This window comes from Choloepus didactylus, chromosome 11, assembly GCF_015220235.1.
Source record: "Choloepus didactylus isolate mChoDid1 chromosome 11, mChoDid1.pri, whole genome shotgun sequence".
NCBI classification, from domain to species: Eukaryota; Metazoa; Chordata; class Mammalia; order Pilosa; family Megalonychidae; genus Choloepus; species Choloepus didactylus.
In genome coordinates this window covers 81,181,384-81,201,987 of record NC_051317.1, presented here as the reverse complement: position 1 = coordinate 81,201,987, position 20,604 = coordinate 81,181,384, and the positions used below count along the sequence as shown (strand labels likewise).

At 38.2% G+C, this 20,604-nt stretch overlaps 1 protein-coding gene across 1 annotated transcript in view; it reads left to right on the top strand.

Annotated features, from left to right (window-relative positions):
• ANKRD55 (ankyrin repeat domain 55) overlaps positions 1–20,604 on the top strand; it is a 127,096-nt gene that overhangs the window by 16,061 nt on the left and 90,431 nt on the right. The gene's annotated exons all lie outside the window — the stretch shown is intronic.

The following is a 20,604-nucleotide window of genomic DNA, read 5'->3' as shown; positions in this document are numbered from 1 at the left end:
TGAAAAAAACTTTAGGAACCCATGAGACATTCATACAGGAACTCTCTATCCATGACCATGGAACAGAAAGCATGCTCAGATAGTTTACAGGGTCAGTGTAATTCTAAAGAAAAGTTAAAGATAAGAAAGATCCTGTCTAAAATGGGAGAGAATCATTAAAGAGAAGGCAGAAAGGAGAGTCAAGACAACCAGCTCATGCCACGGAAAGCCAGCAGACTGAATGTGACCTCAACAAGGTTTCAGAGGTGATGTAAACACCCCCAGGAACACACACGTGCTGAGATTCAAAGTAAGGCAACATGCATTGCATCACAAATCTAGCTATGAAGAAAGGTCTGATTGTGGCTAGGTATTTGCCCTTGAGAAAATATTGTTGCAAGACTTCCTCCCACAGAACAAGATCCCTTCTCTTCCAGTTCCCGGGCATGAACTGCTAAGTAAGCCATGCAACTATTCCAAAGTTACTTTGAGTGTTTGTTCTCTGAGCTGGTACCTATAGAAAGCTTGGAGCTATTTTTCTTTTTTGAGTGTTAGAAACAAACTCTTTCTCCTCCTCACATATGACTGACACTTTATCAAACATTCTTAAAATCTCAGCCAATACACACTGAGGAACTAGAGGAGAAAATATGATATATAGTAAAATGTTTAATCTCACAAAATTTCAACAGCCTGCTGAGCAAAGCAAAGGCCTCATTAAGGAGAAAGAAGGCAGAGATGCCTATTATGTCCAAGTAATAATATTGATAATACCAATTGACATGCTCTACATGGTTTAACTTGTTTAGCCCTCAGAATAGCCCAATGAGGTGTATACTAGTATTATCCCATTTAACAGATGAAGAACTGGGCATAGAGAGTTTAAGCAACATCCAAGTTTACACAGCTAGCAAGTAAGAGGCAGTGCCAGATTTAAACACTGGAGGTTGAATTTCAGAGCCTAGGCTCTCAACTGCTTTTCTGCATTGCCTCCATATATTTCTCCACATATATATGATATATATGAGACTACTTTTGTTTCAATGCCAGGAAAGTGTATCAGTGACATTAAACTTTTCCTTGCATGGCCAGAATATTCCAGACAGGCTTCTTAATTCTACCTAGCAGAACTGGCACCATCCTGGCTCAGAGTGCCAGTCAAGGCCCACAGAGAGTCTTCATCACCAGTGGGTGGCAATGTTACCACATGGGGCCATCAGGTGCAGTGAAAGTCTAGCACCCTCCATAAAGGTGGAAAGGCCTCACCACCTTATGGGTAGGTCATTCCTGGCAGCCCCAAGGATACAATGTCTTTACTGTCCCCAGAGCATCAGGTTAATCATGCAGGAGGAGTGAGGGATTTAAGTAAGGAGAATGCCCAGGAAACTATTTATTTAAGGAATTCTCCTCTGTGATGCCAAAATATCTCTGGTATATCTCAATCATAAATTACACATTTGTATTCTCACTAGAACACATTTTTCTTACAAAGACTCTAACACCATTGTACCTACAATTTCCCTAGGCTATGGTATATGTTGAATAAATGGATGAATTAATAAACTTCAGTTCTTTAGAGGCACTCAATTCCACTGCAGAGAATAATCTAAGAAAGATCTGCAGAGTCCTCCATAGTTGTCCAAAATGAATCCAGACTTTACTGGTGACTCCAGGGTGGGTTCAGCCACCCAAGGATCCTCAGAATATAATGAACCAAAGAAAGCTTCTCAAAACCTGGTCTGAACTTTTGAAACTGCAATACCCAATCTGCCCTCAGGCCAACCTGGCTCTTCAACAAAAGCATCACAGTTTAATTAGAACACATGTCAAGCTGACCTTGAGGAATTTCAACAGAAGGGGCCCCATAATTGATGCAATCAAGGCTTTTCCAAGGAACTCTTAAATATCTCATGGTCAGAGCCACTATGTGAAAATCTTGAACACGGCCCACATTTGTGATAAAATCTAAGACGCTACGAGGAAAGTCCTCTAATCCAAAATATTTTTAACAGCCTATTACATGTCTGAAATCATTCTATTAGAGTTAAGAGGATCCAAAATGACTATTTATGGAGAGGCTTAGCACACTTCCCTCCCAGAAAACAGCTAGGGAACAAGCAGAAACAGTTCTGGAGCTCTGGAGATCAGGGGTAGTGCTGCACAACACCAGAAAAGTGCAGGACAAAGAGACAGAAAATGGAGTGAGTGATCATGAGTAATCCCCTCAGCCATGGCTCCTCACACTCTTCCCCCACTTTTGGGGCAGAAAGCTTTGGGGTCACCAATCCCTGGTGTGCAGGTAGTGGCAGACTGAAAGGGAAGCAGAGGTCCACTGTCCTAAGAACAGGGCAGGGCACAGTCTAGCACTGTTCTAGCTTTTGGCTGGTGAATTTTGAATGCAGTGGCCAGTAGTTACAACTTGCCTGACCTGGCATTGCAATGCCATTTTCTGGAGCCAATAACTAAGAATAGCCTGTCTTCTGAGGGCTGAGGGGAATTGGTTGCCAAAGAGCACCATTGCTGGCAGATGTGGAAAGCACATCCTTGGGGAACAGAATTAAAGTCTTTTGGGCATCTTTACCTGACCTTCCCCCCAGGGTCCTGTGGAGCTATGTGCACCTCCTTTGAGGATCCCTGGCCAAACCCTGTTTGGTAATACTGATGGATCAAGTGTCAAGTAAGAGCATTAACACAATCAACAACTAAGGTTTTGACAAGAAAGAGAATCCAACCTTCAGAGTAAACCCACAAAGATAAACCAATGCCCAGAAATCAGTAAAAATAGCAAGTCATATCAAGAAACAGGAATATATGGCCCAGTCAAAGAAGAAAATCCAAAAGTCAGAGGATATACAGAATCTGAAACAACTAATCAATGATGTTCTAAAAAAAATCTGCTAAACCAATTCCAGGAGATGGCTAAAGAGATAAAGTATATTAAGAAGACACTGGGTGAGCATAAGGAAGAATTTGAAAGCATGTGAAGAAACATAGCAAATCTTATGGGAATGAAGGCACAATACATGAAATTAAAAATAAACGAGGCACACAACAGCAGATATAAAGAGGCAGAGGAAAGGATCAGTGAGCTAGAAGAAAAAGCATCTGAATTTGAACAGAAAAAGAAAAGAATGGGAAAAAATTGAGTAGGGTCTCAGGGAACTTATTTACAACATGAGGCACACAAATATTTGTGTAATGTGTGTCCCAGAAGGAGAAGAAAAGGGAAAAGGGGCAGAAGGAATATTTGAAGAAATAATGGCTGAAAACTTCCCAACTCTTATGAAAGGCATTGCTATCCATGTCCAAGAAGGACAACATACTACAAACTGAATAATCCATAGAGACTTGCTCCAAGACACATACTAAACAGAAGGTCAAATGCCAAAGGTAAACAGAAACATCTAAAAGCAGCAAGAGAAAACCAATTCATTACATACAAGGGATGCCCCATAAGACTAAATGCCAATTTCATGTAAAAAATTATGGAGGTGAGAAGGCAGTGGTATGATATATTCAAGATACTCAAAGAGAAAAATTACCAGCCAAGAATTCTCTATCTGAAAAAAACTGTCCTTCCAAAATAAGGGAGAGTTTAAGACATTCACAGATAAGCAGAAGCTCAGAGAATTTCTTAACAAAAGAACCTGCCCTACAAAAAATACTAAAGGGAATCCTGGCAGGATGAAAGGAAATGACAGGAGAACAGACTTGGATGAGGGTGTAGACATGAAGAGCATAAGTAAAGAAACTAAAAGGATATAAAGAAAGACAAAAATAAGATGTGACATATAAAAGCCAAAGGATAAAAAGGTTAAAGTAAGTACTGCCATTACAGTAATAAAATTGAATATTAATGGCTTAAACACCACAATCAAATATACAGACTGGTAGAATGAGTAAAAAAAAATATAAGCAGTCTACATGCTGTCATCAAGAAACTCACCTTAGATGCAAGGATACAAATAGGTTGAAAATGAATGGCTGGGAAAAGATATTCCACACAAAGAGTGTTCAAAAAAAGTCAGGGTAGCTATACAAATATCAGACAAAATAAACTTTAAGTGCAAATCTGTTTTATGAGAAAAAGAAGAAAGTTATACATTAATAAAAGGGACAATCCAACAAGAAAAAATAACAATCATAAAAATACATGCACATAATCAGAGTGCCCCCAAAATACATGAGGCAAACACTAGCAAAACTGAAGGGAGAATTAGATGCATCTACAATAATCATTGGAAACTTCAACACACCATTCACATTAATAGATAAACCATCTAGACAGAGAATCAAGAAGGAAACAGAGAACTTGAATAATTGGATAAAGGAACTAGACTAAACAGACATATACACAACAATGCATCCCAAAACAATAGGATATACATTCTTCTCTAGTGCTCATGGATCATTCTCTTGGATAGACCATGTGTTGGATCACAATACAGGTCTTAATAAATTTTAAAAGACTGAAATTATACAAAACACTTTCTCTGGTCATGATGGAATGAAGCTGGAAATCAACAACAGGTAAAGGACTGGAAAATGCACAAATTTATGGAGGTTAAACAACCCACACTTAAAGAAACAATGGGTTCAAAAAGAAATTGCAAGAGATATCGTAAATATCTTGAGATGAATGAAAATGAGAATACAAAATGGGATACAGTGAAGGCAGTGCTGAAAGGGAAATGTATAGCCACAAATACCTACATTAAAAAGGAAGAATGAGCTAAAATCAAAGACCTAGCTACACACCTGGAGGAAATAGAAAAAGAACATCAAACTAATCCCAAAGCAATCAGAAAGAAAGAAGTAACAAAGAATAGAGCACAAATAAATGAAATTGAGGGGAAAAAAAACAATTGAATCAACAAAACCAACAGTTGGTTCTCTGAGAGTATCAAGGAAATCGACAAGTCCCTAACTAGACTGACAAAGAAAAAAAGAGAGAAGATGCAAATAAATAAAATCAGAAATGAGAGGGGCGACATTAATACTGACTCCAAAGAAATAAAAATGTTCATAAGAAGATACTATGAACAACTGTATACCAACAACCTAGACAATGTATATGAAATGGAAAATTTTCTAGAAACATACACTGACTCCAGTAGAATAGAAGATCTCAACAAACTAATCACAAGGAAAGATATTGAAACAGTCATTAAAAACCTCCCAATAAAGAAAAGCCCAGGACCAGATGGTTCCACAAGTGAATTCTACCAATCATTTCAAGAATTAATACCAACCCTGCTCAAACTCTTCCAAAAAAATTGAAGAGGAAGAAATGCTACTGAAACTCATACTATGAAGACAATATCACCCTAATATCAATACCAGATAAAGATACCACAAGAAAGGATAATTATAGACTAATCTCTGTAATGATATATGTGCAAAAGTCCTCAACAAAATACTTGCAAATTGAATCCAATTGCACATTAAAATAATTATACATCATGATCAACTGGGTTTTATCCCAGGTATGCAAGTGTGGTTCAACACAAGAAAATCAATTAACATAATACACCACATTAACAAATCAAAGGAAAAGGACCACATGATCATCTTGATAGATGCAGAAAAAGTATTTGAAAAAAGTCAGTATCCCTTCTTGATAAAAACACTCAAAGATAGGAATAGAAGGAAACTTTCTCAACATGATAAAGGGTGTAATATGAAAAATGCACAGCTAACACTGTAATCAACGGTGAAAGACTGAAAGCTTTCCATCTAAGATCTGGAACAAGACAATGATGCCCACTGTCATCACTGTTCTTCAATGTTGTACTAGAAGTTCTAGCTAGAGTAGTTAGGCAGGAAAAGAAATAAAAGACATCCAAGTCAAAAAAGAAGTAAAATTTTCCACTATTTGCAGATAACATGATCCTATATTTAGAAAGTCTCCCAAAAATCTACAACAAAGCTACTAGACCTAAGAAACAAGCTCAGCATGGCAGGATACAAGATCAACACCCAAAACTCAGTACTGTTTCTATACACTAGTAATGAGCAATCTGAGAAGGATATCAGGGGGAAAATTCCATTCACAATAGCAACTAAAAGAATCAAATATCTAGGAATAAACTTAACCAAAGATGTAAAGGACCTGTATTCAGAAAACTAAAAATCATGGCTAAAAGAAATCAAAGAAGACCTAAATAAATGGAAGGATATTCCATGTTCATGGATTGGAAGATGAAATATTGTTAAGATGTCAATTCTACCAAAATTTATCTACAGATTCAACACAATCCCATTCAAAATTCCAACAGTGTACTTGGCAGAATTGTAAAAGCCAATTATCAAATTTACTTGGAAGAGAAGGGGCCTGAATAGCCAAAAACATCTTGAAAAAGAATGAAGTCAGAGGACTCACTTTCTAGCTTGAAAGCATATTGCAAAGCTACAGTGGTAAAAACAGCATGGTATTGGCATAAAGATAGACATATTGACTGATGGAATCAAATTGAGAGTTCAGGAATAGACCCTCACATCTATAGTCAATTGATTTTTGACAAGGCTGCCAAGTACACCCAACTGGGACAGAGCATCTTCAACAAATCATGCTGGGAGAACTGGACCTCCATATCAAAAAGAATGAAAGAGAACACCTATCACACACCTTCTTTAAAAAACTAACTCAAAATGGATCAAAGACCTAAATATAAAAGCCAGAACCATGAAACTCAGAAAAAAATGTAGGGAAGCATCTTTAAGATCTTGTGGTGAGAGGTGGTTTCTTATACTTACACCCAAAGCACAAGCAATGAAAGAAAAAAATAGATAAAACTGAATACTCTTGTGCTTCAAAGGACTTTTTCAAAAGGGAGAAAAGGCAGCCTATTCAATGGGAGAAAATAGTTGGACACCACATAGCCAATGAGGATTTAATAATCCAAGATATATAAAAAGGTCCCACAACTCGACAATAAAAAGACAAATAGCCCAATTAAAAATAGGCAAAAGACATGAATAGACATTTTTCCAAAGAGGAAATACAAATGGCTAAACAGCACATGAAAAGATGTTCAACATCACTAGCTATTATGGAGATGCAAATCAAAACTACAATGAGATATCCTTTTACATCTACTAGAATGGCCACTGCTAACAAAACAGAAAATTGCAAGGGTTGGAGAAGTTGTGGAGAAATAGGAACACTTATTCACTATTGGAGGGAACATAGAATGGTATAGCCACTGTGGAAGACATTTTGGCAGTTTCTCAGGAAGCGAAGTTTAGAACTGCTGTATGATCCAGCAATTCCCCTACTAGCTATATACTCAGAAGAACTGAAAGCAGAGACATGAATAGACATTTTCACACCAATGTTCATAGCGGCATTATTCATAATTGCAAAAAGATGGAAACAACCCAGGTGTCCATCAAGCAATGAATGGATAAACAAATGTGGTATATACACACTATGGGATATTATGCAGCTGTAAGAAGAAATGAAGTCGTAACACATGAGTCTACATGGATGAAACTTGAGCACATTGTGTTAAATGAAATAAGCCAGACATAAAAGGACAAATATTGTATGACCTTGCTAATATGAACTAAATATAACCAGCAATCTCAAGTTGTTAATATCTAGAACATATGTCACCAGAAGATAGAATTTGGGCAGAGAATGGAGAGCTGAGGATTAATTCATATAGAATATGTAAAAAAGTTGATTGCAAATGTTTGGAAACGGATAGAGGTGATGGTAGCTGTGCCAGTTTGAATGTATTGTGTCCCCCAAATGCCAGTATCTTTGTGGTCTTGTGTGGGGCAGAAGTTTTGGTGCTGGTTAGATTTGCTTGGAGTGTGCCCCACCCAGCTGTGGGAGATAATTTTGATGAGATGTTCCCATGGAGGCATGGCCCCACCCATTCGGGGTGGGCCTTGATCAGTGGAGCTATATAAATGAGATGACTCAAAGAGAGGAAAGAGAGTGCAGCTGGGAGTGATGTTTTGAAGAGGAGCAAGCTTGCTAGAGAGGAACGTCCTGGGAGAAAGCCGTTTTGAGGCCGGAGCTTTGGAGCAGATGCCAGCTGCCTTCCTAGCTAACAGAGGTTTTCCGGAGGCCATTGGCCATCCTCCGGTGAGGGTACCCGATTGCTGATGGGTTACCTTGGACGCTTTGTGGCCTTAAGACTGTAATTGTGTAGTGAAATAAACCCCCATTTTATAAAAGGCTATCCATCTCTGGTGTTTTGCATTCTGCAGCATTAGCAAACTAGGACAGTAGCACATTATAGTGACTATAGCACATACCCAGTATGATATATGGGTGTGATTGTGGTTGAAAGGGAAAGTTTAGGGTCATGTATCAAGGATGAAACATGGGATTGTACAGCATAATGAACCCTCTTGAGGGTAAAGTGTTCTAGAATTGATTGTGGTGATGAATGGACAACTCTGTGAATATGTTAGAAGACATTGATTGTACGCTTTAGATGGATTGTATGGTATGTGAATTTATCTCCATAAAACTACCTAAAAAAAAAAAAGTTAGGCTCTGGGATTAGTAAAATAATTTGTGATGCATCCAGAAACCAGTTAGGGTTTTTTGACTGTGAAAAATTAGGGAAATAAATTATTCCAAGAAAGTTTATCCTTCCAAATTATAGGTAAAAATTAAGAAAAATTTAAAATAAGCACCTTTTTAAATTAACAAGTTAATTTATAAGGTCAGAATTAGCAAAAAATATTTTTTTTTCTTTTTCAGAAATTTGTGAAATATCAAGGACTTTTTTTCTTAGCTGTAGACATACCAGTCTCTGTCTATTTTTTGTGTAATAGTACATTAAAGTAAAGCTAGTAAGGCATCCTCGTCTCTCACCATTTAAGGAAAAAAAAGCTTGGTTTACTTTGATGACTATAAAAGATATAAATTCATTATAGAGAATTTGGAAAATAGAGAAAGTTCTGAGGAGCAACCAAGAAATTACCTCTATTAACTTTTTGATATATTTTCTTCTAGTCTTTTACATACCTCATCCATATATACATATAATTTTTTATAAAATATATCTATATCTCTTCACATGTTTTTCCTTTCTATTTCTTTCTGTCTCTTTTCCATTTTCTCTACTTTCAGTCTCTCTCCCTCTGTGTGCATTTTGGAATAGTTCTTCATATACCCATACATAAGTCTATCTGATTAACTTTCACACAGAGACAGAGAGACATTCTGCCTGGTTCCATTCAAACCATACTCCTTCCCTAAGCTAAATGGAAAGATAGATGAGACAGAGAGAGAGAAAAGGAAGGGAAGGAGGGATGGGGGAAGGAAAGTTGGAGGGAAGGTGGAATTTCTGTGTTGTTTGTGTGGCTCTTTTAGATACTGTAAGTTGGTTTGCATCCTTCAGTAGAAAAAAAAATTCCTACCTGTTTTTCATTCCATAAGGACCATCAATCATTCTTCTCTTCATACTAGTTGTTTCTACATCACTATTCCTCATTTCTACAGAAATTCTTTGTACAGTCTCCAAGTTTAAGTCTAACTATTTGCACTGACCACAGTTTAGATTGGCTGTTTCTGCACAACCTCTAGGAAATCTCCTTCATTTCCTATTTCCTAATCTCTCTGTGCCTTAATATGATATCTTAGAGCTAGAAGGAACTCTGTAGTACATTCTATCCTGCAGTACATGCCTTACTTGTCCCCTTCCCTCTGCTTTACTCTCATGTCTATATTCCTTCTATAATTCACTTCCTTGTTGGCCAATTAGCCATGATTGGCCCTCTTCAGTGACAGGAAGCTTACTACTGCTTGAGGTTACCCAGGCCATTTTTATAATGCTCTACGAATGAAAAAAAACCTGCCTCCCTGGCGCTGTCATCTGCTGGTGGTTCTAACTGCTAGAGTCTCACAGAAAAATTTAACCATAAAATTTTACACATAAAAACTCTTTGACTATCTGAAGGATTCTATTATGACCCCACTGAATAATCTTGAGAGTAAACACACATATTTCCTTCAATGATTCCTCATGTGACATGAACGAAGTCCCTTCAATATCCATTTTGGTCACTCTCCTCTGAATATTCTTCAGATCCTTACAGTCCATGTAGCCCATGGGCCATAGACCTCACCATGGCACTAACCATTTGAGAATAGAAGAGGCCCATCACCTCCTCCGTTCTGCTTTCTGGACTACTATCAATGCAGGCAGAACTTCCACTAACCTTATTATCACACTGTTCACTTCTGTAGCACCAAATGCCCAAACTAAAACATTAAGTTCTATTCTAATGGGCTGCTGCTAAACCCTATATAAATTAGAATTATGTCCATAATTAAAACAAAACATGATACCTATTAAAAATGTGGGTTCTCTGCCTGATGCACTCAAATGACCAATTCCTGAGACACCAGGGTTTCAAAGAGAGAAGATGGTTATTACTAGGCATGAAGCAGGAGATCAGATGGCCTTTTGACTTAAAAATCTGTCTCCCTGAACTCCAGTAATTCTGATTGCTTTATAATATCAAAAGATGGGCAGGTTTTAGGAAAATGAGCACAATGACTCAAGATGATGAGGTTCGAGATGATCTAATTTTTGAGCATGCACAGACTGATGTCATGCTTAGTCACAGAACCAATGTAAGAAAATGGCAGCCTTAATATGATGATGGATGTGATATTTACTATTATAATGAAGTATGGGTCACTTAGAGGTTAAAGTTTAAGCTACTGTGCGTGTCAGGCAGGCCCATTTTGGCTAGGTTCAGCTTTGTCTATCAAGATAGCTTTAGATTTAGGTTGGGTTAGTTCTGGACAGATTCAAGTCCCTTCCTTAATAAATATTAGGGGCTATCTGTAGTGATCAGAAGACTCTAAAGTTGAAAAACAGGATAAAAGGGTATAAATGAGGGTCATTTACAAGGTTTTTATAATCACAATGGCACAAGATAAAGGCTGTATAGTTATACCACCATTATCAAAGATCAAGGTGACTGGATCACAATTCAGCAATTTCAGGTATTTCCTTCTGGCTATTCTAGTATACTAGATAAAAAAAGAAACATCTATATAATGATTCAGTAGCCATAATCATTTGTAAAATCGTAACTTCTTGTTACAACATCTCCCTTTTGTTTGAGCATTCCCCAGTCTTGAGAGATAACCGGATGACAACCTCTCTGACGACTTCTTGCTGAAAAGGGATGCCAACTGTAGGGGTAGTGCGAATGGAGCTTCTTAGATTGCAGTTGTACATATTCTTTAACTTCAGGTTTTGGCTGGGGCATTACAGCTTTTCCAGTAATTTGGTTATGGCAGGACTGGTATAAGAGATAGAGACATGTTTTAAAAATAAGTATGCTAGCAATTATTAGTAGTAATATCATAAGTCCTGTTTGTAATACTGAATGGAACCAAGATCCTATTGCTGTAGGAAGCCAACTAAATAAATCAAATATGCCAAAGGAGAGGGGGCTACTGATTTCAATTTTTCATGCCTCTAACACTTTAGTTACATTATCAGATTCATCAGGTATATAGGTACAACATTCAGTTTTTATTATAGCACATGCCCCTCCCTATAAAGCTGTCAAGACATCTAAAACCATTTGATTTTGTATTACTGCTTTACACATTAGAATCACTTCAGTATTTAAAAGAGATATCGTTTTGACGCTATCATTAAAAGCTTATTGTGTAAAATTGTTCAGTGCTTCCATCCCAAGTAAAACACCTTCTGTGCCTAATGAAGGCAGAAATATAGTGGCTAGGTGATCATACCAATGAAATACTGATCAGGCCCATTAAGCTTTTAATAATGGCAGATTTGCTCCTGCTGGTAAAGTTTTATGAATACTTCTTGAGTCCAGGGTAATCCTAAAGTGCATCTGCCTGGCCAACCTGGGGGCAACCAGGGCCATAAGCTGGTGCTGCAGAACCACTGAGTTCCCTTTGGAGCTATCCAGCAAACATCAGGTCTTTGAACCCAATCTGTCCCAAACCAGTCACTTTCTTGTAATAAAGTTTGGAAACATCGCTCTGGAGGCAGCCTCCCATTTTCCTAGCATTGAAAGGATTATGCTGTTGGGAGTGGTTCCATTGTTACCAACAGAGAGAGGCTGTCTGGCTTAATCTACCCTAGCCAGGTGTTAGCCATATTATGCCATCCCAGAGTTGTAAATACCCCTCTTTTCCTCTAATAGTTAAATGTGCAGCCTTTCTGTCTAAACATTTTGCATGCTGAATTGCTCTCTCCACTGTTATACTATTAAAAAAAAAAAAAAAGAAAGAAAGAAATTCTATGTCCTGGGGTTTCTCAAATTAATTGGCCCTTTTTTTGGATCTGCATTAGTTAAGTTTATGGAATCTAGAATCCCTTTTTGTTCTCACATGTTTTTGATTAATTTTCTTAGTTCCTTCCAGTCAGTTCCCAGGAGGGGTGATATACACCAGGGTAACCAGGAACACTAGACATAGGTAATTGGCCACATATCCAACAATCTAATTCATAGAACCTGCATAAGAGTGTTCCCATTGAAAAAAAAAAAATTAGTGTTTTATAATATGTCAATTCCTGAGGCTATATACTATAGTAGAGATACAGAACAAGGATAAGCTGAAAGTACCTGTCAGAGTCTAATAGTTTTATATAGTAGTCTATGTATTTGGCTACAAGTGAAGGTGTTCCATTCTTTAGGCAATACACACATTTATAAAGTTTTGTATATACTTAATGGTACTCAGATAAAAATAAATGCTCTAATTTTTAGCATTTCTTAACTGTTTCCTGAAGATGTATTTTCAGTCTTCTAGGCGTTGACATTGATATCTGCCTGTTGGAAGTTTGTCAGTTTCCTCTCCTTCAGGGTGCTTGGCAGTATGTTTTTCCAATATTTGACCTGTGAATAGTCCACAGAAGCATCACCACAAGTACCTTGTCCCATGAGAGATTAGTCTCTGGGCAGAGTTTAGCTACCTTTTCTTCAGGTTTTATTCATCTACTCCATTTTCCCAGTAGATAATGGTCTCCAAGATGCCTGTAATTTCCAATGTATGTTCAGTGCTCCTGAAAGTTCCTGTGAAATTGTTTATGTAAAAGCCCTCCCCCATTAGCACTTTGTATTGAAAATGGGAGTCCAATCCAGGGGATTGTTTTCTTCAAGAGCACCTTAGTTACTTCTGAGGCATGTTCTGTCCTGCATGGAAGGACCTCTACCCATCCTGTAAATGTATCTGGTGAAAGAGCCCCACTCTCCAGTGCTGTTTGTAGAGTTACCACTGCATAAGTGGCTTCCCTAAGTCCTTGCTCCATGAAGCTGCTTCCATCAGTGCATCTCAATGTCTGGATATTTTAAAGGTTGATTGACTAAACCTGAATGGCTGGAATAGACTTCATCAATTATTTGTATACCATCACACACAGGAAGTAAGGTAGCCGGGTTTAAGCTAGAAGAAGCTTTTAAAGTGGTATTAGGATTCTCCAGTAGAATAGCTTGATATTTACCTAACTGTCCAGCGGTGAGCCAATATCCACCTTTCTGTGTAACAGAGGCAGTATATACTGTGGCATATGCAGGGTGGTGGATTGTCTTAAAATGAATTTTTCAGCTTCTTTGAGAAAGTCACAGGTGACAGCTATAGCCCTTTGGCATACTGACCATTCTTGGGTAGTATTGTCTAACTGTTTAGAACAATAGACCACAGAATATCTGGCATTTCCTGATTTTTTAGTAAGCCCTCCTCATCCAATCTCTTATCTTTCATGTATGAAAAGGTCAAAATGTTTTCTTGGATCTGGAGGCCTGGGGCTCTGGGACTGTTAAAAGTTCTTTTTTTGTTTTCTGGAAGGCATTTTTACATACAGTAGTACAATTTACAGGTTCTTGCTCAGATCCTATTAAAGCTTTATATAAGGGTTTTGCTGTGAGTCCAAAATTAGGTATCCAAATTCTACAGAATCCTGCCATTCCTAAGAATCCTTGAAGCTGTCTTCTTGTGAGTGGCTCTGCTACTTTGGCTAAAGCCTCTCTCTGACCTAGCAATAGATTTCTCAATCCTTTGATAGTTCAAAACCTAAATATTTTACTGATTCTTGTGAAATGTGTGCTTTTCTTTTTGAGACTTTGTACCCTCAGTCTACTAAGAAATTCAGAGTTTGAATAGCATTCTTATCTGATGCTTTTCTGTTATGACTTGCTATTAAGCTATCATCTACATACTGTTATAATACTCCTTTTTGCAAGTGTGATTCCCTTAAATTTCTAGTCAAAGCTTCTCCAAATATTATGGGAGTATTTTTAAATTGTTGTGGAAGAAGAATCCAATAATATTGTTTTTTTGTTAGCAATGGGGTCTTCCCATTCAAAAGCAAAAAGTTCTTGAAATTCTGGGTCTCGGAATATGCAGTAAAAGGCATCTTTTAAATCTAGGACAGTGAACCAAAAGAAATCTCTAGATAATATAGTAAGTAAAGAATATCGATTTGGAAATGCAGGACAGATGTCTTCTACAATGTGATTAATAACCAAAAGATCTTGCACAAACCAGTATTCATTTAGGTTACCTGACTTTCATACCAGCAATACTGAAGTGTTATATGGAGATTGACAGGGTCATATTAATTGATATTTCAAAAATATCTCTGGTAATGGAGCAATATCTTCTCTGGATTCTAGTTTAAGGGGTTATTGTTTAGCATGACATAAAGTACCTGGCTTTTGAATTTCACTTGAACTGGTCTTACTGTTTTTGCATGTCCACGTTTTCCATCAGCCCATGCCTCTGGTTTTATAGCATTCAAGATTTCTTCTGGGATAAGCATGGTCTACTTATCTCCGTCATCAAACATCAGTGCAGCTTGCAATACACAAGCTTTTCCTGGAGGCACTTCTATTGACAAATAATCTGGAGAAAAGGTTTTCTGGACATTTAACGTCAGTAACAGGTCTCTTCCCAGCAATGGAACTGGACTTTCCCATACATACTGGAAAATATGCTTTAAATTTTGGGTCCCAGTTAGGCAGTCTAGCAGCTGCAAAAATGGTTTACTTGTTCTTTTACCAAATACTCCTGTTATAGTAACTGATTGGTTGGAAACTGAGTTAGGTCTTTAATTTAATACCAAGTATTGGCTCGTGTATCAAAACAAGTTTTCCCACCCGCACTGTTACCCGAGGCTCTTGGTGGAAGATTGAGAGAAGAAGTGCTTCTTCTAGTAGAGCCCTGGGTGCTTTCATTCCAAATCACTGTCTATTTCATTATTTCATTGGGGCATCTGGAATTTGGGTTGTCTAGCTTCCCTCTGGATTTTTCCCTGAGGGGCTGCCAGGGCAATCCTTCCTCCAGCACCCTTCTTTCTTGCAGTATGCACAGTGGTTAGTTCTGAATTCCTGAGGAATTCCTCCTATCTCTCGAGGGGGCCAGGGGTCTTACCTTCTTGCTATTATCTCCTCCTGGTTGTCCTTGGTTCACTAGAGCCCTGAGAAGTGCCATTTGTCTCTTAAGGTATCGATCCTCAAGTGCTGCTTGCTTTGGAAAGTAGTGGTCTTCTTTAACTTGATCCCTGTTGTTACAAACTTTAAAAGCAATTTCAACCAACATAGAGATAGGCAATCCTAGTACTCCATCAACAAACGTTCTGTAGCTTTCTCCTTATATCACGAAAACTCTGAGTAATAGAAGTCACATTTAAATATCTGACATTCTCTAGACTTCCTGGATCTATATCCATGTACTGCCAGTAGGTAGTATAAATTCTTTCAAGGAAAATTGAGGGACTTTCCTTTGGTCCCTGCCTTACTTCATTTATCTTTTATAAGTTTATAGCTTTAGGGACCCCTTTTCACAGAACCACAACAATATACTCTTTAATATGCTCTAAGCCACCTGCATCATTCAGATTCCATTCAGGATCCCTTGCTGGGCCTGCTAAATTTGCTCCAGCATATACTGGATTGCTGGCCTTCAACTTGTTTCTTATCTGCTTCCTGCTTTTACCATTCTCTGTTCTTCTCCTTTTATCAGGGCATTTAACAAGGTCCGAATATCAGCCCAATTTGGATTATATGTTGCAAATACTAAAGCAGTTAAGCTTTCCATTTTCTTTAGGTCCTCTCTATAAAGTGGGGTATTATTCTCCAGTATATAAATCCAACATGAGAAATAGGGTACACACATATACAAACCCTCTTGGGCCCCCCTGTTTGTCTACTCCTAAAAGCACCTGCCGGAGGGGTAGGAGTTTTGCTGGTGGGTCCAGTACTGGTTTTAGAGAGCAGCCAAGGCCCAATTGAGTACCCCGGTGGGTATGGGAGGGGAGACCATTTCTATCACTAGTTCTTTTACCCCTGACAAAGAGGGATACTGAGGAGGAGGAAGAGGTAGGAAAGCTTTCTGCTTTCCTGATCTATTGGCCCCTTGGTTGTAGGGTAGAGGTGGAACAGATGAAGGAGTTAGTAAAAGTTCTATTAGATCCTCTGGATTCAAATCAGGGAGGACATTCTTTTCTCTGCTAATCTTTACAAGTAAAATTTTATATTTCCTTATCAACACTGATTACTGGGAGAGACAAATAAAGGATTGAACATACATTATCTCATTCCATTTCTGCTCTGTCTTGCAGAACAGCTCTAGCTTTAATACAGTGCTCTTTTATATAGAGCCATTCTTGGGCTCCTTCTCAATTCTAAAGCATATTGAGGCCAGACTATGTTATAGATGTAAACTATTTTTTGTTTTTTCATAGGCTCATAACTAAATCTTTCCAGTTTTTAAAATACAACCCAAACGGCTATATTTAGGAATGCTATTAGAATTAGAATTTCCCATTTTAAAGAATTTCCACAATCAGTAACCCATTAGGAACACTTGAACAACACAAATGTAGTAACACACCAGCTAACAAATTTAAACAGACACTTAACACTACATTTAAGTAACACACCAATTAATAACTAGACCAAACACACCAATTAACAATTAAACAGGCATTACACACTTAACAATATCTAAGTAACACACCAACCAACAGTTAAACAGAACTCATACACTTAATTTAATTAAGTACCAATTAGTCATTGGATTATTTATTTTCTAGGAGTACACTCAACAGACAAACTCAGGTTAGGACCTTGAACCCCGTAGAGAATGATACTCAATAACAGAAATGTGTGAGTTCAGAGCAAGGGGGATTGTTCTGGAAGTGGGACCCAGGGCCTCAAGGCTTGGTCTAGGGGACATGAACCTGCACGCTGACTTCCCATCCTACCTTTACCTTGCTGACCCACTCACCCAGTCTGATGTCCAGACTTGGAACTGGAAACAGTTTCTCTCCTTGAGGCTTTTTAACGAGTCAAGGGTCTGATAGAACAGAGCAAAACCTGGTTGTTGAGCCTGTAGACTAAAAAGAGTCTAATGGCTAAGAAGCTCAATTACCTGTTTACCTGTCCCACCTGGGCTCCAGAACTTCAGGCAGTGGACTCCTTCTTGGGAACCTTGGTCCCTTCTGGGGGTCACCAAATTGATAACAATCAAAAGTGATGGGTTCTCTGCCTGATGCATTCAAATGACCAATTCCTGAGAAACCAAGGTTCCAAAGAGAGAGTTTATTGTAGGCACAAACCAGGAGATCAAATGGCCTATCAGCCTAAAGATCTGTCTCTCCGAACTGCAGTAACTCTGATAGTTTTATAATACCAAAAGATGGGCAGATAATGAGTATAATGGCTTTAGACGATGAGGTTAGAGATGATCTAATTATTGAGCATGTACAGATTGATTACATGCTTAGTCACAGAATGTATGTAAGAAAATGGCTGCCTGAATATGATGATGGGCATGATGTTTAGCATCATAATGAGTTATAAGTCACTTATAGGTTAAAACCTAAGCTACTGAGCATGTCAGGGGGGATCATTTTGGTTAGGTCCAGCTTTGTCTATCAAAATAGCAGCAGAATTGGGTTGCGTTAGCTCTGGATTGACTCAAGCCCCTTCGTTAATAAACATAAGGGGCTGTCTTAGTGATCAGAAGACTCTAAAGTTAAAAAAGAAAACAAAAACAAATAAAGGGGGTACAAGTGAGGGTCATTCACAAGGTTTTTACAATCACAAGGTCACAAGATAAAGAATATATATATAGTTACACGTCAGAGATCAAAGTTGTATATCAGAGATCAAGGCAACTGGATTACAGTTCAGCAATTTCAGGTATTTCCTTCTGGCTATTTTAATATACTGGGAAGTAAAAAGAAACATCTATATAATGACTCAGTGGTCATAATCATTTGGTCTCAGTTATAAACAAAGCAAACAAAATCTATGCAAACTGACTTAACCAAAAAAGGAACTTATTGGCACATAGAAATGTTCTAGAAGTCCTACTGCATTAAAGCCTGGCTTTATTCAGGAGTTCAAATGATGTCACCAGGTCTCAATTATTTCTTTCTTTGGCCCAGTGTTGCTCTTCTCCTTGCATTGTCTTCATTTTGAGGCAGACTCTCCATTCTTAAGATGTCTCCAGGTAGCTCCAATGTTCATAGCCCATGGAATAAAGAGGAAATCTTATATTGGGAAATGGAAACAAAATCTCCTGCCAGAGAACCTGGAGAACCTCTCCACAAAAGAGAAAGAAAACAGTTTTATTACTTAATAATCATTAAACCAGAATGTGATGTGCATCACAAGCAATCTGCTAAAGATATTGCAAAAACAGAAAGGAATCTTATCCTTTAAGATATCCAGGCAGGCACAACCCGTTACATACATGTTCTTAAGATAAATGATAACTAGTCCTCAAGAAAGAGGGTTTTGCAACACCATTTGTCACATATAGTTCATCTTAAATTCACCTTGCAATTGGGTTAGCCACCTGTGTGTTTTCCAAAGGAAATATACACTTCTCACACATTTGTGACAGGGAGTTTGCAACTAGAGCCAGGCATCCATGGAAGTTAAGTTCCTACCTCCCACAGATGGCTTCCGGTCTCTACGAAAAATACTCCTGGGTTATAAAAAAGGGCCAGAGACTTGTTTGGCCTTTTAAAAGACACATACAACTCAAAGGGACAGAAAAAGATTTTCCAATTACAAGCTTTCTAAAGGAAATGCTCTAAGAAAAGGGAGTGGGGGTGGGGAGGTGTCTCTTTCCCTTTATGCACCAGTAAAATATTCCTTTTTTTTTGCTTTATATTTACACTTACATTTGCTCCCAGAAATCTCAAAGTAGCATTGCCTTTCAGGGGCTCTGGTTGAGTCAAGTGCCCATCCCTGGATCAGTCTCTGTGGCCAACATAATGCTCGTCCTGAGCAGCTTAGCTCTAGGCTGCATGTTCCACACCTGAGAAAGGGATATGGTCAGTGCCACTGAATGTGGAGACAGGGTGGTCCCTGGAGCTAACCAGGTTAAGGTTACCAGCAGGGTGAGGCGGATGCTGAGCAGCAAGAAACAATATGTGAATTACACTTCAATTAATTAAACTGGGTGTTTTATGGACTAAAATACATTGCTCTATGCTTACACCTATTAAATCCAATTTTGCCAGAATCCTTCCACCAAGATCTTTTTGGGATACTAATTCTAGCAGATCATGTATTCATTGTCCCTCTCATCTGTATGTACTCTACCAGTGTTATGACATGCCTTACATATTTTATTGCACTCAAGGATGAACAGGTTATCAACACAAGGCTCCTCTGCACACCACCCAGATCTTCCTTCCCAGGTGACCCAATCATAGCACCTTTGGATGTGGTCATAGCAACCACATACCCAGATCTATCTTTGTCCTTAAGTCCAGGTCCTGCTTTTTGTGCCCAAAGATATCATGAGCCATCTTAATAAAATGTCTAGCTACCTAAGAAGTTTTCTAGTAGATAGTCAAAGTTCTGTGCAGTAATGGGCTCTTTATCTGGCCTCCAGCAAAGAGAGGCATTTTTCTCTCAGCTGTCTGTTGCCCTCTACATAAGCAAAAAAAAAAAAAAAAAGCAATAGTAGTAGCAAGGCATATACAGAGTTTATTTTGAGTCAGACCCTTTAATCCTAATCAGACCTAATATTAACCCATTTAATCCTCATAACCTTATGTTATAGGTTATCATCATCATCATCTGCATTTTAAAGACAGGGAAGCTGAGACCCAGAAAGAACAACTTGTCCAAATCCATATAGCAGTAAGTACAAGCACATAGGAAGTCTGATTCCAGAGTACTTGAACTTACCACAGGATAGGTGTTCAATCTTTGATATCCATCACCTCCCACTTCCACTTCCAGTCCCCAGGTAAATGTCCAAGTGAGTTTGCTTAAAAACAACCACAACAAAACTACCTTGGATAAATGAGGGATAAACCACTCACTTTACAAAACAGGTTTTTGTCATGATAAGGGAACCATTTTCAATAACGAGATCTTTGGGGGGGCAGGTCAACTTGTTAAAAATCATTAATTGCTCCCCAGGAACACTGATAGAAAGAAAACAAACCAAAGGGTTGGGACCACTGCCAACTAAAGATTGGTTAGAACTATAAAGGTTTTCTGGCATATTGTCCACATTATCATAAAAATACAATAAAAAAATTTCTTATACACAATTTTTTCCCTTAAATAATGGCTATGTTTAGGAGGGGGAAAAAACAACATGTGTGAGAAAAATTGTATAAGTAG